The sequence below is a fragment of the Mercenaria mercenaria genome, chromosome 2 (genome assembly GCF_021730395.1).
Source record: "Mercenaria mercenaria strain notata chromosome 2, MADL_Memer_1, whole genome shotgun sequence".
NCBI classification, from domain to species: Eukaryota; Metazoa; Mollusca; class Bivalvia; order Venerida; family Veneridae; genus Mercenaria; species Mercenaria mercenaria.
In genome coordinates this window covers 28,795,543-28,810,665 of record NC_069362.1, presented here as the reverse complement: position 1 = coordinate 28,810,665, position 15,123 = coordinate 28,795,543, and the positions used below count along the sequence as shown (strand labels likewise).

The window sequence follows — 15,123 nt, the reverse complement described above, 5'->3', positions numbered from 1 at the left end:
TATTACCCTCATGAATGACTGAAAAGACACCCAAGGATATCTAATAGGAATTAGACCACGATAATCCGTAAATAGCCAATCGCAAAGCAGACTTGTACCCGTCTATATTTCATATACAACAGTAGCGTTGTATATATATCGGGGGAAACTTGGGCAAAAAACGCGTGAATTTCGTGTCAATTTACCATCTAACAATACAGGCTAACGCCGGAGTTAAATAACCTTGCAATATTCTCACCAGTTATCAATGGGATAAAAAATAAGACTGACATGGAGGTAAATTCAGTTGACAACATCTAAATATTAATATCGTAAAAATGACCCCATGTTATTAGATATCAATAAAATTGAATTACAATAAACTACATATTTGTAGTGTAGAACCAACTGGGTAAAAACGTAATTTACACATTCACTGAAACGTTTCCAACAGTTGTAAGTTTTTATGTTCACTTGTTATAAAAAAGACATGTCAGCACGATCCTCACATTTGCAATCAACTGGATCCATTTGTTCGAAACTTTAACAGGCGATTGCGTTAACGGTAGTAGATTTCGACAGTTTAGAAAACTTAGAAAATCAAATGTACTTGTTAAGGATTATAAACACTAAACCAACCATCTTTAAAAATTCAAACATCATACTAGTGTTTCCCACCCGCCAAGACTAGTATCTTGAATAGAAATTTAACAGGCGGTTAGTTTAACAGCTTAATGCAGTGGTCGTGGGTTCGAGCATCATTGGGGTCACGACAATGACTTCTCATATGACCCCAGTACTAGTTTTCATAGGAAACGGACTCGAGAGTGGTTACAATAAGCTTAAACAGTTAAAGCTTTCATCACAATCGAGCTAAAACAAATTAGTATAAAATAAACTAAACTAAATTACAGCCCGTTAAAGTTTCGAACAACTTGGCCCAGTTAGAAAGTAAAACAACTACATCATTCTTACAAGAAGAGCACGATATAGTAAAAGGTATTCGTAGTCCTACGAGCATCTACGCACTAACTATATCCTGATAAACAAAGTAAAAAAATAAAAAAATAACTAACTAACTAAATAAATAAATAAATAAATAACCTGGCTATCTTCATGAATCAACGAATCAACGTATCTGTCATCGTGTTTCGCCAACATGCAAACTCCTCACAAAAACTAACTGTTCAGCATGCAGTCCAATTTTGAGTATTTTTGAGAAATCCATATTTAACTGTTTAGCATTAATTTTGCGATTGCAAATAAATGACTCAAAGTGTTAATGAACGTTAAATCTTAGTAAATCCGGTATTTGAGTAAAACTGAATTTATACACCTGCATTTTTTCATGTGCCCCACTGACAATTAAGCGCTAACGGTACAAAGATGATATTACTCTTATAAAAACACGTTAATCCTTATTTCTATAGAACGCGTGGGAGAGTTTTCAATAATTGCAGTTTTTATGTCACGTGGTCTAAGTCGGATAGACAACTCGTGCCGTTGTCTACGGGATATATACAACTCGCTTTGCTCGTTGTATATATCCCGTAGACAACGGCACTCGTTGTCTATCCTATACAACATTATATTCCAGGAAGGCAACCCCTCAAATCGTATATCTATAATAGTGTACGGCTGGATGTGTATATACTAATATATTCACCAAAAATTTACAGTCAAAGTAAAACATAATTATCGACCACAATGATGACACTATTTAATACAAGAACAGTATAAACAGAAAACTGATACTATTCTAGCTTAATTGAAAGTTGCATTAATTCAAAATGAAACAGAAATACAGAATATATAACAAAATATTTCAAATGACTTCTTCATTGAAAATAAAATCTCAAAATCGATACTTTAAAGTTTTAACAAATCAGTAGTATTGCTATGCATCCAAGACATAATGCATCTACGATCTACATGGTTGTCATTTACAGCGAAATCATAAAAAAGATTGAAAGACTTTTTCATGAAAACATTTTTTTTTATTTTCATGAAGTTGGTCTTGCCGAACAATTTGTTCAGGTGGGCTTAGCATGACAGGCTTTACTGGCCCCTGGAACCGTGACTGCTACTTGTACCGAGAAATGAGTACGAGTTCTGCAAATGTCGCTAAATGTAAATCTGTAAAAGAATAAGTTTTAAATATTAAGACTTTTTTTACAGGTAAATAAATCTTTTACTAGAAGTATGCACGTATTCTGCAGCGGAGATAGTGTGTGATTTTAGGGTCGCCATATTATTCCGCAAAAGAAATTATGTCTGTTTCTCAATGTAAAGATGCTAATCTTTTTATTTCATACGCATCTAAACATTATTATTAGCTTTCTATATAAATGAAGATTTTTTTTCCACGAACGCTATTGAAAATACCTCAGTAAATTATGGTGGTAGCTATCACGATAATAATGTAAACTTTCCAAGGAATTTTTGCATTTTTCTGAACCATTTCAGGAAAAAATAATATTTTCTAGATATTTTATTTGTTCCCTGAAAAATATTTTGGAGAAAAATTTTGCGTTAGTGCTTGAAACTGCAACGTAGAAATTGCGCAAAAAATATCGAGATATTAATGTAAATTATCGCAATAATATTTCCAAGAAACTTTCAACTATTGAGATAATCTTTTCATAAAATATCGCTTTATCAATATAACCTTTTTAATTATCGCGATAGCGACCTAGCTATCTCGTGGCAGAAATATGCCACCGCAGCCGATTCGAACTTTGCGCCTGAATATCGGAAGTAAATGACGTTTTAATTCCTATCGTAAATACATAGAGATAACAAGTAACAATTTCAAATATGCTTGAGTTCTTCAACTGAAATTTGGAAGCGGAAAATCATTCTGTGGAAGCACGAGTTTCTGTTATTTAGACAATATGTGACTTGATTCGCTACTATACTACAGTCAGGTTAATGTACAAATTTAAAAATATACTATTTTTTTGATCGAATATAATTTCAGAGTCTTGATTCATCCACATGTGCCGTCCTTGTCGCATGTTTGTTTGTCTTTGCTCCCATACTGCGATGCAATAGTTTGCGCATGCTCCGTAGCATCGAACACGGTTGATAAAGTATTCTTCCAAAAGTCGGTTTCTCTTGCAAATAAATATTGACCAATAGAATCTTCCCTATCAAACTTGATGTAGGACTGTGATGTGACGTCATATTTTGGCCAAGCTACAGAAGATACTACATCTGATGCTGGTTTATTCGGATCGCTGAGACAAAAAGATAAAAGAAAGGTTAAATACATATTTCATAACTCAAACCTTCTTTATGCAAAATATTCTTATCTTGACGGTTTCTGTACAAAGATTTTGAAGCTAGTTTCACTTATATTTTCAATTAATGAGGCCTTAAGGAGTGCCTATCATTAATTATGCTAATTTTAGCAGAGATATGACGTTGTGTACATGTAAGGACGTGCTGATGAATGTGTGTTATTGTTCCTTCTCATGAGAAGGAAAACTTATGGTGAACATGTCACACTTGACAGCAGGTAATTGATACAAGGGTATCATCAAAGGCATCCGAATTCCAGTAGGCGCCGCCATTTTGTACTTATGCATATTTATAACAAATAGCCTCTTTGCCAATGTGTTTTTACGCATCTTTAAATCAATCTTTAGTGAAATACAACTACGTAATAACAGACCTACAAAAAAACAATAATTTAGTTTAAACTATCTTACTCCTAAATCTTACATGTCATAATGAAGAATCGAGATTAACTAAATGAATATTCATCATCTAAAAATAGAATCCCGCCCAAAAATATCGTCTACTATTAATCTTCTCGGTTGCATTCTTTGCTATCTCCAGAGGTTTTTTTTACGATTTTATTTCATACCAGCTTTATTATTTTGACATTTTAAGTATTACAATCAAAACATACTGTAATAAAGTAAGACTGTTAATGCTATTGCACGATACGTACAGTCACCGGATTACAACATTTCAATTACTTCCCTTGTTTTTGTCAAGAACTGTATAGTGCATTTCTTTACTTTACTGTGCTATAAATTATTTCGAAGTTTGTGATTTCATGCCTTTTGATTAATTGTTTTGAAATTTTCAAGCTGTGAAGTTTTTGTGCGCACTTTTTACAAAACCATTAGTTTGTTGGTGCTGACTTATATAAAAGCTCTTTTTCTCCTGGAGTTCTTGGTATCCATTCTGGCATTTGACAGAACTCTTTTGCTACAGTATTGCTTATTAGAAATAAACAACCTTACGACCAAATTCTGATCAGTGCCATTAGGACAGCTGTCAACAATGGTTCCCAAAATTTTGATAGAGTCATGGTTATTGTCCACTGATAATAATCAGGTAGAATCGCTCATCTAAAGGTATTTGTATATTATTTTAAGTTAAATAAATGTTTGTGTGAAATAACTTTTAAGTATCCTTATTGAAATAGATAAGAATGTACGTAAACTAGTAAAACACATTGTTCATAATTGTTTTATTAAAGATCCCTTAAAAAGAATATTTAATATGCGCTAGAAGGAACCTTTTGGTAAGCTAAATCTTGTTTTATTGCTATATTTAACTAGAGCTGTCACAGGAGACAGCGCGCTCGACTATTTCGATGTTGGATAGTTAAACTGTGCACGTCTGAGGAAACTAGAGCTGTCACTGGAGTGTTTAATGACTCCAATTGTGGATGAAGATATTGCACAATAGCCTGAGTCTATGTCAAAAATATCAACTTAAAGTAATAAGAGAGGTAAAGATGAAATGTATCAAAACACTATATTAGTATATCCTAAGCAAAAAGGGGCATAATTCATTAAATATTGGTGCCAGAGTTATGCACCTTGTGTCATATGGTGTGGGTGATGATGTTGAACAACTATTTTAAGTTTGAATCAAATTCATTCAGTAATAACAGAGACAGAGTGAAAGTGCATCAAAACTTTAACCTAAAATTCTAAGTAAAAAGGGGGAATAATTAATGAAAAATTGGTGCCAGATTTATGCACCTGGCGTCATATAGGGTGGGTGATGATGTTGAACAACTATTTCAAGTTCGAATCAAATCCATTCAGTAATAACAGACAGAGTGAAAGTGCATCAAAACTTTAACCTAAAATTCTAAGTAAAAAGGGGGAAATAATTCATCAGAAATTGGTCCCAGAGTTTTGCACCTTGTGTCATATGATGTGGGTGATGATGTTGAACAATTGTTTAAGTTTGAATCAGATCCATTCAGTAATAACAGAGATAGAGTGAAAGTGCATAAAACTTTAACCTGAAATTCTAAGTAAAAAGGGGAATAATTCATGAAAAATTGTGCCAGAGTTATGCACCTTGTGTCATATGATGTGGGTGATGATCTTGAACAACTATTTTAAGTTTGAATCAAATCCATTCAGTAATAACAGAGATAGAGTGAAAGTGCATCAAAACTTTAACCTGAAAATCTAAGTGAAAAGGGGGGATAATTCATGAAATATTGGTGACAGAGTTATGGCCCTTATTTCAGATGATGTGGATGATGACGAGGAATAAGTATTTCAAGTTCGAATCAAATCCATTCAGTAATAACAGACAGAGTGAAAGTGCATCAAAACTTTAACCTAAAATTCTAAGTAAAAAGGGGGAAATAATTCATCAGAAATTGGTCCCAGAGTTTTGCACCTTGTGTCATATGATGTGGGTGATGATGTTGAACAATTGTTTAAGTTTGAATCAGATCCATTCAGTAATAACAGAGATAGAGTGAAAGTGCATAAAACTTTAACCTGAAATTCTAAGTAAAAAGGGGAATAATTCATGAAAAATTGTGCCAGAGTTATGCACCTTGTGTCATATGATGTGGGTGATGATGTTGAACAACTATTTTAAGTTTGAATCAAATCCATTCAGTAATAACAGAGATAGAGTGAAAGTGCATCAAAACTTTAACCTGAAAATCTAAGTGAAAAGGGGGGATAATTCATGAAATATTGGTGACAGAGTTATGGCCCTTATTTCAGATGATGTGGATGATGACGAGGAATAAGTATTTCAAGTCTGAATCAAATCCATCATGTAATTACAGAGATAAATTGAAAAAAGAGAAAGTGTAAAAAAACTTTAACCAAGGTGGGGACGCGGGAAGACGCCGACGCCGGATCGAGTAGGATAGCTCTCCTTATACTTCGTATAGTCGAGCTAAAAACAAATGATGATAAATGTCGTACCCTGTTTTTGCAAAGTTTGTCCAGTATGCCATCATTCTTCCAGATAGCTCAAGCTCCCATTCAGGAGGTGTGTAATCCGATATGTTCATCACAGCTGCCAAATCAAAGCTGTATCCAAACACAGGCCCTAACTCGTCTCCATGGTTTGCCATGCCAACCCAATTTGGTGTTGGAAGCATGTGTTTGTCGAGGAAAGCAACGAAATTGTATAGATAACTGTCAACATCAGATGCATTAGAATGAACGCGACTCATTTCTATCGCAGGAACATTGAAATAAATGTCACCGAAAAGACGCACTATTTGTTCACGAAGTTTTCTGGGATCATCAGGATTTTCCCAGTCCGTGTACTCTGCAATCAGAAGCTGTTTCACAACTTCAGGAACAGTTCGCTGACCATAGACTAATGCTGTAGCACCAGGAATTTGCTGCGTATTCATCTGTTCTCGAGTTATCTCCAGGTCCTCCAAATTATCTGATCCGAACATCATAAGTAATATTGCACCTTCTTTGCCATTTACGCCATTCATCAGTTTAAGTGTTCGAAAGAAGTTTATTTCCTTGCTCTCTTCATTTACTGCTTTCATATACAAGTCAGCGGGATAAGTTTTGATAAATTCGCCTTCAATTGTTGGAACAGCCCCTGGCTGAACTTTTACTTTGTCTGCCATACCGCCAGATGCCAATGTATCTGAAACAACTTTGATTATATTTTCAGGAGTTGCTGACCGAAGACAACTGAAAACTTCATCCATGTCTCCAACACTACAGCTCATATTCTCGGCAAAATATTTAGCTATTTCGATGTTATTTTCTTGGTAATATCCTGGAATCGTTAAAGCCGCGCTCTGCGAAATACCACTTCTGAAGAGTCCGTCATTTGGCGGATAAATCATTTGCAAGGAAACACTTAGCGAACCTGCAGATTCCCCAAATATGGTCACCCTATCTTTATCTCCTCCAAACGCACCAATATGTTCGCTGACCCATTGCAGGGCCAAACGTTGGTCATAAAAACCAAAATTACCTGATGATTTTGCATTGTCAATATCTAAAAATCCAAGCAATCCCAGCCTGTAATTGATGGTGACTACAATCACATTTCCGACAGAAGAAAGGACTCCTCCATCGTACATAGTTCCTGAACCCATTGAAAATCCGCCGCCGTGAATAAAGAACATGGTCGGATTCCTGTCGTGGTACATAAATATTGAGAAATAAACAGTCTTCTGATGTCTTCTCCTCGGGCTGGTGAGGAAGAATAAAAGCTTGTGGACATGCTGGTCCGAAGTCTGTTGCACTGTACGGCTCAGGAAATGGGCCAAACGGCTCCGGCTTTCTGAACCTCAGTTCTCCAGTTGGAGGCTTAGCATATGGAATGCCGAGATATCTGTCAACTTCATACGGTTTATTTCGAAATATCACACTTTTAGTTTCTCCACTTATTGTCCCTAGTCTTATAGTCACACTTGGAATTTCCGCTGACAGAAATCGATTAACTAAACTTACAAGTATAAATATCTTTGCTGTAAAATATGCCATATTTCACTGTATATCTTTGCAAATTAAAGCACGAACATATATTTAACACCTCGAACGCTATACACGTACTTGGTACTCGTATATGAAATGCGGTTTATATATTTCACCAGTTTACACTGATAGCTATGACAGTTCATTATGTAGTACATCTCACCAGGATATACCGAACACCAATAATTCGCTACCACACATGCATAAAACTTTGACGTTAAAATTGCGTATTGATTAAAAAATGTAAATGAATCATTCGACTGATAACAAGATTTAGTGCCACTTATATAATGTGTGTACAGACCAACCAAATACAAATATAAGTTATGGTGTTTGATAAAATGTCACATGTCTTCGTTACTCCTTTTATATATAGAACTTTAATAAATCAATATTTTTCAAGTACACTGAAGTTTAACCTTAAGAAATTATTTAGGAAGTTTGATGAAATCACTGATTAATTTTCAATCAATATTGCACAGTAGCACATAAACGTAATTTTCTATAGTTCTGTTTTATATGGAACATCCTAGCTGTTAGTCATAGCCTCTATTCCGTCTAAACAGCTGATCGCATGTACTGACATGCTGCCGTTTGACTGAGGCCCGATAGGGGTAGCCGAATTTAGAGCTCTATGTATAGATCTACCTAGCGGTCTTCTGATATTGATGTAGCATTCCATGCTATGCTTTTAACGGTATATGTAGTACCTCTACATATATTTATACATGTCATTGATTGAACATGCCTATAAAAGGCTTAACTGCTTTTATCTGTACTTGCCGTAATTTAAGTATATGCATACGGTTGTTTTCAACGCTATATGTTGTGCTAAGTTCTGCATCTGCTGTACATTTAACTGTATTAAAAGGGTATAACTTTATGTGCGATGTTTTCACATGTATATGCTTTTCTCTCAGCTTTACATGTGATGCTTTTACCCAAATTTGTGGTGTTTGTAACTCTGTCCGCGGTCGCTGCAACTGTTTGTGTAATATTTTCATCTGTTTATGTTGTGCCTGAAATGTGTCAAATATTTCGGCAATGCTTGTTATTTTTTATTTATTAGTTGGATCTTACTATGTTGTTTTGCCACATTGAAGTTTGTATGGCATGTAGTTTCGACATCGCCGCCATAACAGTTGAAAGAAATGAATATTAAAATGGAAACACGTACTGAAAAAAGACAAATGACAACCGTAAATACCGTTAAAAGTAACGCACGCAGAATAGAAAACACAACATATAATCACCGCATGTGCAGTTGAAAGTACCGCATGAAAATGTAAAGCCAATCTATATACAGTTATAGAGTAAGACATAAGACTGTAAGTATGTCATAAGACTATTTGTTTAAATTAAAGCAACTGATGGGTTTCATTTAATATTTTCCTATAAAATGATTTTCATTGCCGTACGCCAAATGCAGTCTTTATTATAGTTTTCCGGATAATTGACGTTACGCTAACACTTCCGACTTCTCAAACATGCAGAGGGTTGGGGGAAACTGGCAAATATAATTCCAGGTACCAACTTTTCACATACTGGCCAACATTCCTATAAACAAGCATGAATCTAAGTCAAATTGTTTTTGAGAAACATTTGTAACTAAATTAAGGACCATTACTCTTGTTTTTATGAGCGTAAACCTAAAAAAAACCCTGAAACATAATTTCACATGCTGAATATTATTCCTATAAGGTTTAAAGTATTTCATTTACATTTGACACAAACATTTCGATATTTTATGCATATTTTAGACTAAGTCAGGGTTCATAATTCTGGCCTTACTGTGTGAAAATCAAAAGTACAAACAACAAATATAATCTTGTAATACATGAAGACTCTGTGTCAAATACTTTTTCAGATATGCGCGACACAAATGTTTGACAAACGGACATTAGGAAAAAGGCAAATTTAAGTACCACTACGCCATCATCCAACAACAATGTGTTGTACATTTTGTATATATGCTATATTCATATATGTTCTTTAATATTTTCTGTTAATATAATTGTTGTGTAATACATGTATTCAGGATGGTCAGTTTCTAATTATGTAACTGATACTTCCTTAGGCTTCTTTTGATTTCTAATTTGATTGACATATGGCAGTTAGCATTTTATTAATATTTCCTGTGTCAAGGAACTGACAAGTCCTTTTAAGCTAATTATTCACACAGGTCAGTTTGTGCTTTTATATTCTCTACTGGTTATTGGCTATATTTGTAAGGTTCTGCAGAGGAGTATATGTATGCCTTTAGGAAATCAGTATCACTCCATGTAAGAAACAGTACATATTTCTCGATTCTTTAAATACATGCCCATTTGCATTTATTATTGTTACATAATAAAAATAATAGTCTTTTGCCTGAATGCTATTTCGAAATATAGCTGTAAAGGTACATTGGCAATTATACTTCATCTGCTACAGACAGAATACTCGAACTTTCCAAGGAGTATATACCGAAAAGAAATATCAATGTAAAACCTAATGACAAACCATGGATCACAACTAATTCTGAAACGTCCAGGCCCTATGTTCACAAAACATTTTTCGGTCTCAGCTGAATTTTGATATCAATTTTACTAAAACTGCAAGGTTATATTCCAACTGATACTGACCATCAATACTGAATAGTCATTTGGAAATAGTTATCAACTTCAAATTTAGTTTTAAACATGCTATTTAGATATAGATCTAAATAACAAAATAAGTTTCATTATCAAACTCAACTGAGACTGAAAATGTTTTGTGAACACGAGGCCAGAGCTAAGCATTCTCAGATGCCTGTTCATGGGAATAAATTCAGAATAATTCGTAATGAAATAGTCTTACTTATTCGCACTGCTAAACAAAGCCACTTCCTAAAATTGACTTATTAGCTTATACATGTATATCTACTGCTGGAAACTTATCAAATACTTCATCTCGCCACCTGAGTGTGGCAACCTGTGGCAACGTTAAATGTCGCAACGCCGCTAAATATCGCAACCACCGTTAAATGTCGCAAGGTTGACGTTAAATGTCGCAACCACCGCTTAATGTCGCAAAATCGTCTGTCGCTAAATGTCGCACCTTTAACGTTAAATGCCGCAAAGATTGGCCCACCGTTATATGTCGCAACACCAACGCTAAATGTCGCACAGCAAAATAAGGTAAGTCAAACAGTCTTCACAACGTAGAGGTAAGACTGGGTAATGCATGCTTGATTTGGGAAGGGCTGAATTGACCTTTCACTCTAATCTGCACGTTTGCTTTTCAGTGGTTCCGCACAATACATACGTTGTATATATTTCATATCTAAAGGTTTGAGCACTTACGTGGTACCCGCCACAGTACTAGATTTATTTCAGGTCTTATGTAGTTTTATAGAGTCCTAGCTCATGAGACATTAAGCTCGCGCTCCGTATTGTCGCACGCTGTATCGCATGTCTTTAGTCGACCTGAATTTCGTTACACAACAGGCCGGGGCCCAGAAATTGTTGATGGAGGATGGGAGTGGGGAGGGGCCGGGGGGGGGGGGGGGGGTACCAGTTTAAAACAAGAGCGTCACCGGCGACGTGCGGTAGGTACGGGGTTCATCTGTCCGTATTTGTGGGAAAGTTTTTTTATATACAGGTATGAAATGGTTGCCTGTGGTGCATTTTTGTCTATTTTTAGGTACGTACTAGTGGGGCACTCCCCTTATTTTAGGTGGTTAGGGTCTTTTCCCATTGACAATTTTGAAATACAAGTATGGAATGCTGGACTTTTATTGCATTTTTGTTCAAAATTTCGGTGTATAGGAGGGGTTATCCCTGTCATTTTCGAGGGTTCAGGGTCTCTCCCCGGGAAAGTTTGAAAAACAGGTATAAAATCGTTGCCTCTGGTGCATTTTTTTTCTCTTAATTTTAAGGTTCTGGAGGGGTACTCCCCCCATTTTAAGGGGTCAACGGTTCTTCCCCCTGGGGAATTTTGAAATATAAGTATAAAATGTTCGCCTCTGGGGCGTTTTGGGTCTACATTTTGAGAAAATATTATTTCCAAAATAGTTGGGTGCAACTTTAATGAGTATAAGTCACTAGTAAGCCAACAAGGGTGGGGCCAACAAGGGTGGGGGAATCGGCTCGGGCAACAATCCGGGCCTGTTACACAACATTTTACATTTAATTTGATAAAAAAACTTGACTTGAGAATAGCAGCAATCAGTGTTTCAAGAATTTTACTATGAAAAGCAGATACTGAAATTATCAAAAACATCTGTACCATATAAAGACCATTAATCTATTAGTAGACAAATATAATTTTGTGCAAAAAGTGGATAAGGGCATTTAACCCATTAATTTCAGCGACAGGTTCTGTTAAGTACGTTTTTTCTAAATAAATCTTTTTCACACAGTCTTTGATAAATGCCAATTAATAAATCATGAACAAACACTATCCAGTGTACACAGAAAAATTAATAAAATGACTGTAAAAATATTCAACAAAAAAAGTCAGTTTTTTTTGCTTCTCTTGAAAAGTTTGAAAATTGGAGTTAACCCGTTACTGCACCAAGGTGACGAAATGACCCCTAAAGATTTTGAAGTCAGTAGGTCAAAGGTCAAGGTCACAGTGACTTGGAACAGTTAAAATGTGTATGGATGAAAACTTGAGAATGCTTGGGACTAGGATGACGAAACTTAATAGGGAGGTTTATCTTGACCAGCAGACGACCCCTATTGATTTTGAGGTCAATAGGTCAAAGGCCAAGGTCACCTTGACCAAGAACAGTAGAGCTTTTATGCTCAGTGACTAAATAATTTCTGTCCCTTGTGCAATTACTGAATGCATCGAAGAGGGGGGGGGGCATTTCGTGTTCTACGAGCTCTTGTTCTGTCATATCTTTGTTAATATTGCTTATATCTTACTGTTACTTCACATTAACATTGTCCAGTATAAAACCAAAGTATATGTATGGGCTGAGTCCGTTATACCCAAGATCAAGGTCACCAAGGTGTTATACTAAGGTTATTTTTAAGATTAAAGTTTTTTTGGCAACCTTTGTTTTTCTGTCATATCTTTGTTGCTAATATTGCTTATTTCTTACTGTAACTTTGCATAAACATTGTCCAGCATACAAACAAAGTATGTACAGGAGCTGAGCCTATTATATCCAAGGTCAAGGTCATCAAGGTGTTATACTTAGGTTGTTTTAAATGTTAAAGTTTTTTCGGCAACCTTTGTTTTTCTGGCATATCTTTGTTATTATTGCTTATATCTTACTGTAAGTTCACATAAGCATTGTCCAGCATACAGACAAAGTATGTGCAAGGACTGGGCCCTTTATACCAAAAGTCAAGGCCACACAGTTGTTATACTTGGAATTATTTTCATGTTAAATGTTTTTGAAAGCTTCTTTTATAGACATATCTTTGGTTCTTTAAAAGATAATGACTTGAAATTAAAAGTTATAATTTATAATCATCATCATCTGCATGTGTGGTAACAACCCCTATAACTCTGATTTGTATTTTTGACCAAATTATGCCCCTTTCATACTTAAATTTTTATCTGTACCCCTCTGATTATTTGATATTTTTAACACAGACTCAAGCTATTGTGCAATATTCACCCACAGTTCTAGTTGGTCTTGTCAGTAACTTTACTATATTCAAGTAACTTGCCACAGTCACCATAACAAATTAATTTGTTGCATGTAAGATTCAGTCCTCTATCTCAAGGTTAAGGTCACCTTTAGAGATGAAACATGTTGGTATTTTTTTATCTGGTCTGTTACTTTTTATGCAGTGGTGTATATCTAAATAACTTTGCATACATAATAACCATTACAAGACATTGTGTCATGTGCAAAGGTCACAAACACTCAAGTTAACTTTTTTTGTACATGAAATTACTTCTCTTTTATATGATAAAAGTACAATACATGTGCTTTATGTCAGTTTTCCAACTAATCTAAAAATGAAATTATGTTTATAATTATTAAATAAGGTGATTGTAATGATACATGTAGATATAAAAAGCTATTGATAATTGTAGAAATCCAGAATGCAAAACCCAAACACAGGATATAATTTTATGGTATATATAGGTAAATAGAGAATTACTTTAGTTGCAATACATTTATACAGTAATAGGTTGATCATCGTCGGATACCCACGGGTGATCCATTCCGTTACCTCCATTTATCACGATGTATGAAGCGTTAGCGTAATTAGCATCCGTGGGTATCCGACGATGTAGGTTGATATGTAGTGCAGCTCTGCATTGAAAAATAGTAGAATTAACTTTTTCTGGTGTGTTATTTAAAAACAAAGTTTAGTAGAACCATGTAAATTTCATGCATTTCATTTATTAGCTCACCTGATCCAAAGGCTCAAAGTGAGCTATTGTGATCGCTCACCGTCCGGCGTCCGTCTGTCCGTCTGGCGTCCGTCCACACTTTCCATTAAACAGCATCTCCTCTTAAACCACCAAGCCAATTTTGATGAAACTTCACAGGAATGATCCTTGGATGATCTTCTTCAAAAAATTGTTCAAAAAATTGAATTCCGTATAGAACTCTGGTTGCCATGGAAAAAACTTTAGAAAATCTTCTTGTCCAAAATCACAAGGCCTAGGGCTTTGATATTTGGTATGTAGCATCATCTAGTGGGCCTCTACCAAGATTGTTCAAATTATCCCCCTAAGGTCAAATATGGCCCCGCCCCGGGGATCACATGGTTTAAATAGACTAATATAGGGAAAACTTTGAAAATCTGTAAATTTCTTGTCCAAAACTATAAGACGTAGGGCTCTGATATCTAGTATGTAGCATCATCTAGTGGTCCTCTACCAAGATGTTCAAATAATCCCCCTAGGATATAATATGGCCCCCGCCTTTGGGGGGGGGGGGTCACATTATTTCTATAGACTTATATAGGGAAAAAATTTGAAAATCTTCTTGTCAAAAACAAAAGGGCCTAGGGCTTTGATATTTGGTATGTAGCATCATATAGTGGGCCTCTAAAAAGATTTTTCAAATAATCCCCCCCCCCCCCAGGATGAAATATGGCCCCGCCCAGGGGGGTCACATGGTTTTATATAGACTTGTATGGGAAAAAAACTTTAAAAATCTTTTTGTCTGAAACCACAGCACCTAGGCTTTGGATATTTAGTATGAAGCATTGCCTTGTGGTCCTCTACCAAGATTGTTCAAATTATTCCCCTGGGGTAAAAAGAGGCCCTGCCTAGTCGTTCCCAAGTTTTACATAGACATATATAGGATTTTTTATTTTTAATCTTCTAGTCTGAAAGTTTAAGGCCTATGCCTTTGATATTTTGTATGTATCATTACCTAGTTGATCTCTAACAAGATTGTTTGAAATCTAGGAAATATAATCTGATAATTTTTGAAGTATTTTTTCCTATATAACTCATA

General features: G+C 35.3%; 1 pseudogene; it reads right to left on the bottom strand.

The window, feature by feature from the left end:
* Window positions 1-1,682: 1,682 nt before the first annotated feature.
* On the bottom strand, window positions 1,683-8,147 carry LOC123563596 (cocaine esterase-like; annotated as a pseudogene).
* Window positions 8,148-15,123: the final 6,976 nt, after the last annotated feature.